The sequence below is a fragment of the Arachis stenosperma genome, chromosome 1 (genome assembly GCF_014773155.1).
Source record: "Arachis stenosperma cultivar V10309 chromosome 1, arast.V10309.gnm1.PFL2, whole genome shotgun sequence".
In the NCBI taxonomy this organism is placed as follows: domain Eukaryota; kingdom Viridiplantae; phylum Streptophyta; class Magnoliopsida; order Fabales; family Fabaceae; genus Arachis; species Arachis stenosperma.
Window position 1 is genome coordinate 118,475,255 of NC_080377.1, and position 8,783 is coordinate 118,484,037.

Consider the following 8,783-nt stretch of genomic DNA (forward strand, 5'->3'; position numbering starts at 1 on the left):
AGAATCTACCAAAGTGCTTTTAGTCTTCATGCCTTAATCATTGCATTTTAGAACCGGGGTGTGTACGGTGGAAGTAATTACTTGACCTAACTAACACCACTTTATGCATGGCTACTAACCAGGGTTTAGTTTCCTTAATCAACTAGTAGTATCTCACATTTTCTATTATAGAGATATAACTAATTATGTATTTCTTTTTATCAACTTAAATTTTTAGGAGAATTATTTTTATGATATAGTATCCGATCTTTTATAATCGAAAAGTCTAAAATTTAATTTTTATTCGACCCAAAAAAAAAATAATATAAGATCCAAAAAAAATACAAAAATTTAATTTAAACAAAACCAAAAAAATTTTTTGCTTAAAAGAATATGTTAAAGATATAACTATTTATGTATCTCTTTTTTCAACTTAAAATTAAAAAAAAATGATATCATGACACTCAAAATATACATTCTATCATAATCATAAATCTTTTAACTTGATAAATTTTTTTTTGTTTACCCAAACGATATCCTCCAACCCGACAGATTAAGGACTAATCCGTCGCGGATCTGAGCTCCATTTAAAGGTCTATCGCTGGCCAATAAATTGCTGCATGCACAAGGCGGGATTCGAATTTTTTATAAGTATCCGATTCTTTAAAAAAAAAGTCCAAAAGAACCACATCCGAATTATTAGCCCAAGTCTAGATAAGGTATCCAAAGACACAACTTCACTTACCCGGACCGGACCAGAATGAACTCAGTCCTATGATCTGAGTTCGACCTGACTTGGACAGTAAATTTTAACTCTCCTCCCACTACTTCAGTTATTATTTTTAGAACAATAACTAATTTAAGTGAGTTTATTTTTCATATAGTAAGAGAAGAAATCACTCACTTTTATATAAGATCATCTCTATAGCTGATTAAGTCGTTATTTTTCTTTATAAATTCCAATACTTTAGATATTTCTTGATTTATTTTACACTTATCTTATTTAAACTCTTGTTAACTTAAATCATTTAAGTCTCCGACTTTGTTTTCTAAAGTCTAATTACTCACAATCTGTTTTTGATATACTTCAACATAAAAAATATAATAAAATATAAAATACATATTAAAAATATAAAATATATAATAAAGTAACATATGTATCTATATAAATACACAATAATTAATTTAATAGTTTACTTTTTTTATATAAGTTATATTTTTATGTATACCGTACCATTCAATTGATTGCTTTTGGTCATTATTCAGTTGATTGCTTAAACAACTATGGTCTATTCATCTTGGATAAAAACTTTAAAAACATAACTAAAATTGTTTCAAATTTTAAATTTATTCTATAAGTACTAAGTAGTACGTTCTTTGCTGATTATATTTAAACTAAATAATTATATATTTTATGAAAAATATTACTTTAAAAGTTAGTTGCAAGTAGGGATGTCAATGGGGCAGGGCGGGGGTGGGAATGCCTCTCTGCTCCCCATTCCTGTCCCCATTCTCTGCCGTGGGAGAATATTGCTCTCCATTCCTATTCTTCACAGGGTTCGATTCCCCACGGGGACCCCATTTTCCATCTACATAATAGTTCTAACTAATTATTAATTTTTATATGAATAGAGCTGCAAGTATCTATCTTATACAAAAATTCTAAATAATACGATGGTGACTTCTTTCGAAATGACGCAAGAGGGGGGAACGCAACGACGAGCCAAAGGGCAAAACAGTGGACGAGGTGGGAGACGCGGCAATAGAGAGGAGAATGAACACGACGGCAGAATTACAAAAAGGAACGTCGCAAATAGAAATTACGACGCGGTAAGGGTGATGACACAGTGAAGTGTGACGATGCGGTGAGAAGGGTGGCTGCAGAGAGATTGGATGGAGTATGGACAACGTTAGGGATCTCTGGATTGAAGAAGGGTTATGCGAATAAAGATTAGGAGTTTTGAGTTTTTATATATACGTGTGTATGAGAAATGACTAAAAAACATATACGAGAAATAAACTATTAAGAATAATTTAGGAAATTCATAAATTTCGGAGAATAGCGAGGATAGGGCGGAGATCTCCACTCGAGTCTCCGCACCTGCTTCGGGAGAATTTTATCCTCCATTCCCGTGAAAAAAATTCTCCACAATCAAATTCCTATTCGAGACGGTCCCCGCAAAAATATCTACGTTTCGGAGAGTTTTGACATCCCTATTTGCAAGGGTGCTAGTGGTAGTTTGAATACTAATAAGGATTATATATATCGAATCCTCTTTTGTCCACCACAATAATACTGAAAACTTTTCATTGATTTAATAATTAATAAAATCTCAAATTTATTAGCACATACTTATTTTTTAATAACTAAAGTTTACAGACAGTATTATTTAGTTAGTACGAAATGTTCCAAACCTGTTCATAAGCATGTTTAAACTTTTCGAATATTATTGATTGGACGCCTCACACACCTTTCTTTTTTTCTCCCCCCTCTTTTGTCTTTTTTATTGTTGAGGTTTCAAGAATCCGAATCCTTCTCGTTACGCCCCCGGTTTCCCCTTCAAAAAGTTGGTTGTGCCTGATGATCAATGCCTGTGCTTAACTTTAATGTGAATTTTCCATGTGTCCTTCAAGGTTAATAAATAATTAAATAAATAAATAAAAACGGAGTAGATATCATATCATTATTCTATCCTTGCTGATATGATAAAGACCCCAGGTGTGGCACTGGCAAACATAGAGAATCCTTTAATCTAAATAAGCAGTCATTATATATTGATATGTAATTATCTTTCGGTGAAAATTATATTCGAAAATAGTTACATAATAATTGGTATTTTTATTCATAATATATAATATTATAGAATTGTAAGTTTTATAAAATAAACTATATCTAAATATTTAATTTTTATTATAAATTAAAAGATAAATTAATACTAACTTTTTTATAATAAATGTTAAAGATTTTATCAAATGAGAAAAAAAAGGATTTAAGATTTGGGTTATGCTTCATCACCACTTGTATCGTGAATGTTTTATAGGTTAGCGTTTTCTTTGTTAATTAGAAGCGCTTCTCGGATGCGCACTTTTCAATCAGATACTAAACAAATAATATTAGGTGCTACAGTGAAAAAACGATGGAAATATATCCTCTGAATTGTTAAAAAAAATTGAAGGTGTGAAGTATTATTTTTAATTTTTTATTATATTTTTTTATATTTATTTTTAGTTTTATTTACAAAATTAATAGTAAAAAATTATACTTTATCCCTTCAATTGTTAAAAATAATTGAAAAAATTATTTTCCAAAAATGATAACATTTGAATAAATAATTTGAAAAGAATGGTATTTTGGTGATAAATTTTAAAAATAATGGTATATTGATTATAAAAATAAGAGAGTTAGAGTGAGTGAAAAAAGAATAGATAAATCAACAAGTTATAGTTTAAATAATATAATTTTTTCATTTTCATTTAGAGGTTTTGGATTCGAATCTTACTCTTAACTTTGAAGAAAAAAAAATAATAAATAATTTTTTAATTTTAAAAAAATATTTTAATTGTAATAAAAAAGAATATCATGTAATATATTTTGATTGTCAAATTAATAATATATAATAAATTTTAATTCAATTATAATAAAAAATACTATATGATATATTTTAATTGTGAAATTATTAATTAATAATTAGAGATAATATAAAAAAGACCTAGAATAGATAGAAGACGAAGAGATATAAAAAAAAGAAAAAGAGAAAAGGAGAGATTTGATTTTGAAAACACAAATCAATTCAACTGCAAAAAGTAGATGTCATGTATGTGTATATTTTTTGTGAAATTTGTGATATATAATAAATTAGTAATAATATATAAGAGAAATAAAATGAATAAAAAAATAAAAAGAAAAAAATAGAAATAGCTCTTAATTTAAAAAAAATTCATTTTAATTATAATAAAAGAGTATGATGTGTAATATATTTTGATAAATTTTAAAAATTATGACATATTAATTAAAATAAAGTTAGGAGAGATAAAATGAGTAGAAAAAAGGAAAAAAAATTTAACTCTAAAAAAATTTATTTTAATTATAATAAATTAAAGTGTAATATAATACATTTTAATAATATATAATAAATTTTATTCTTGATTATAATTAAAAAATATCATGCGTTATATTTTAATTGTTAAATTAATAACTAATAATAATAATAATATATAAAAAAATAAAATGAATAAAAAATAAATAAATAAATAAAATATTTTAATTTAATCATAATAAAAAATATAATATAAGATATTTTATTATAAAATTAATATATAATAATTATTAAATTATTTAATTAAATGTATCAAATTATTTAATAATTTTTATCTATTATCCATATACAAATTTAAGACAATTCTACGTGAGAAGCAACTTAAACAAGTGACATTTTAACCTGAATTGTGACTTGGAGTAGATAATTAAATTGCAAGAGAAAAAGGAAGGTGGGTTTATTGTCAATGTGAAGCTTTTTAACGAAACTTTATAATGATTGATTGCGTAGTTTCCTTTGCTTATGAGGCATGCAACTGCGCTCCTTCTCTATTGCGGGTCCCATCTCAATGTAGTTTGTCAAAAGTTTTCTTCTAAATTTTTTTATATATTCACATAATATCCACTTATTAGTCATTTTAATAAAAATTAACTATCAATTTGACATTTAAAAATGTTATACGCTGGAAAATTTTTTTAAAACATATTATTAATAAAATAATTTTTAAATAATTTAAAAATATGATAACAATAATTAATAAATGTTATATTTTTTATAATAATAAAAATATTTATATGAAATAAACGATGTATTTATTTTATCTGAATTTTTTGATAATATTTAAATAACTATCTAGAATATGCAAAAAAAAATCAAAGTAAAATTCAAATTCAAATTTTTTTATTTTTAAAAAAATTTGGTCATTCAAAAGATAAAAAATTTTAGAAAATATTTGACATAAAATTATTAAATTCTAAGAATGAAAAAATTTTATTTTTTAAGAATACTTATAAAAAAATGTATCAAAATCAAATTTCTAAAATTATTTTTTAAAATATATATTTAATATCTAATTTTTTTATTATATTTTTAAATTTTTTATAAATTTATTTGTCATTAATATTTTCTAAAATTATTTTTTCAGTAACATAAATTTTTGTGTATCATTTTAATAATTTATTCTTTTAATAATAAAGAATCAACGGAAATTATTTTTCCTTTAAAACAGCGATGCTTTATTGAATTTTTCTAGAAAACTATAATTAAGTTGAGAACTAGCTTCTTCCTTTATCCTTTTCTTTTTTCTCTAGATTGTAAATGACGGAAATGATTTTGGCATAAACATTATTATTAAATTCTTTATAGAGATGATTACATGCATGGTCCTGATATTTTAAGCATAAGCCGGTGGTGTCTTTTCTTGTGTAAGAAGAAAATATTTTAGAAAGCGATTACTTTTCTTAGGATTTAAAAGTCTTTCTATAGTCTTTTATCATTTAAAGGAGCGAGTCACGTTGATTTTAATTTCCTATACATATATACAGAAATGATATACAGAAATGGTATATAAATATAGTAGATAAGCTTGGCATTCATTATATGTTGAGATACGGTTATAATAAATAGTCTTCGTTTAGAATTTATCATTCTTTGAACTAATTTTTTGAAGTAAAATAACATACCTGTTATTAAAAAAAAAAAAAAAAAAACTGTTTCATTCTAACATAACATATATGTCATCTAAATATAACAATTAGTCAAAAATATTTGTTAGTCAAGTAATAAGTTTTAAATAGACACGGAAGTGTCTTATAGTTTTCAATCGCTTCTACCTAATCATACACGGTGCATAATATATACTATTTTGATACTATTTATACACTAAAATTAATTATTAATATATTTGTATATAAATATATATAATTTAATTTATTTATATATATTTTATATTTTAATAATGTATTTTATATTAATAATTAATTTTAGTGACTTATTTTAATTTATACTTAGTATGGTTGCTAATTTTTACTATGAAAAGGGAAATCTTACGCCAAGGGTTGCATACCAACTATAAAATATAGGGTAGTTATATATACACAAAAGAATATTCCAAGAGGAAGAAAATTCATTCAGATATTGCTTTTTCAAAATGATGTAATTAATTAAACTTTTTTAAAATATGACTTTATGTCCTATCAAATTTGCACATCTTCATTATTGTGTAAATTGTACAATCATGTTGACTGCTCTTATTATAATACATACCTAACGTTAACCTTCTATGTTTCATTTTTCTACATAAATTATTTAAAGGATATCAAAGTAATTAAGCTAAGCAAGATATGTCTACATCACATGTATTCGTAAGCAATATTTGAGTGTAACAGAAATGAACGTTATTATATGAAGCATTAACATGCATACATACATACATACATGCATGCATACATATAAATAAGATAAGACAAAATAATGCAGAAAAATATGGAATATAATGCTTGCTCTTATATATAGTATTAGTTAAGCATATGCTTTTAACCTACTTTGATTATGCTAGGCTTTTGTAATCTTGTATAAAGTGGAAGATCAAAGTCCATGCTAAAAAGTTAAAAGCTTTTACGCACCAACCAATCCATTATTTATCCATATATATATAATAACTAAAACCAAAGAAAATTCTTTCACACACACTCCTCCAATGATGTGTACCTCCATCTCTTTAGTCTTTACCTAAACCCCTAAAAAGGCAAAGGATTGTCTTAGAAGGAATACACCTTTTTAAAAAGCAGATGCTGACATCTGAAGCATTGCTTATTAATTAGCCCTAAACTTATTAACATTATTTTATTTTTATAGATAAAGGCAAGGAAGTTAGAGTTGTCAAAATATTCACTTTCCACTTAGAAAAAGTATAGGGAGTCAATGGCTTAAACGTACAATGCTACGCATTGGAAGTTTATGAAGTATTAGAGATATAATTATTAGTGTTACATTGTCCTATCAGGTTATACTTTTGGGATGAGTGGTTTCATGATATGACATTAGAGTTCTAGATTCGAAAGCTCAAGGGTTCTAGTTTAAGTTTTTGGGATGAGTAGTTTTATGACATGAGATATTTATTTATCCTGATATCCGGATGGTTATTCTGGATAGTATAAGTGATGTTCATTCTATTCATGGATCAAAAATTTAGTCTATTGTACACATTATACACTTAGGCCATTAGTTCTCTAACACTACTCTTCCACTTATTAGTCAACCAATATGTATGATATGTGCTATGTACGTATTTAATGCTACAATATAAAATATTAATATATATATATATATATAGATCCCTTGAATTAGAATATATAGAATTAATAGATAGCATGGAAGGTGGAACAAGTAGCCGACGAGGAAAAAACATGGCTTTATTTTATTGTTCATCTTTTCGTAGATATGCAGCCTTTTAGAGCGCCATGCTTACCTGTTCTCTCATCACTATGCTTAAATTAACATTTTAACAAACTTTTCCACTTTACCTTTTTTCCTCTTACTTGATGACTGTGGACCCCAATTCCAAAGTGACTCACTTGACCACCATCACGTTTGCAATTACAAACATGATTGGCACCACACTTTCCAAATCTAATCAAACTGCTCCTCCATCTCTAATTGACCATATCTATATTAGAGTTTAATTTTAATATGCAGATGACGATATAAAATATTTTATATAATTATATAATTATATTCATTTTTTTAATAAATTATTTATATAGTTAATATAAAAAATAATTATTTTTATTGATTTGACATTACGTAGTTAAATATACATGTAAAATTATTTTACATTAATAGTATATTAAAATTAAATTTATCCATATTATATAATAAATTAAAGTAAACAATTTGAGTTGAGAATATGTGCGTGGTGTGGTAGGTATCTCATTCTTATATTATCATTTGCTTATGCAATACCTCATCTTATTATTATATATATATTCAGCACTTTTATCATCTCAGTATAATAATCATGTAACCAACTACCACTAGGGCAGCATGTGAATGGGAGGGGTATAATAGTAAAATTCCCATATATATTTATATATTGACATAATGTATGGAGGCATAAACTAAATTTGCTACCGATATTTTTATCATCTTGAAATAGTGCAAGGATAATGCGTGCACCTGATTGATGATGGAAATTAAAAAAACACGTGTCTTTAATCAAAGAGAAAATACCAACCATACCTTATTGAATTTTTGACATGAATGGTTGCATTGAAGAACAGATTTGAGGTAGGGGACAAGACAAGAGTGTCTAAGGAGCCTGCACAAACTTCCTTGCAATAAAGCATCCATATCTTGTTCAGATGATATAGATATGAAATAAATTTGGAAAAGTCACAACTACCTTTTTAATTCTCCCATGTTACATATAGTAATAGTATAGTCTTTCTTTTCGGTGTATTTATCAATTGTTACTCTTGTTGCTTCTAAATTACTAAATTTATATACCAGAAGCAAAGAAATGTAAATTGTAACAAGGATATCATTATATAATTAAAGAAAATCAATGTTTTAGCGAGATTGTTCAAAATACATTCAATGGAGAAATCAGGATAGGACATGTGCATATATAATGCAAATCTTTTACAAAGATAAGGGTCAGATTGGATGGGCCTGGAACAAGCTGTCAAATTTGATCTCATTATGTCAACTTGCTAACTATAGATCTTTTGGTACATAATTCCAACTGAAATTGCTCTTTATCAAAAT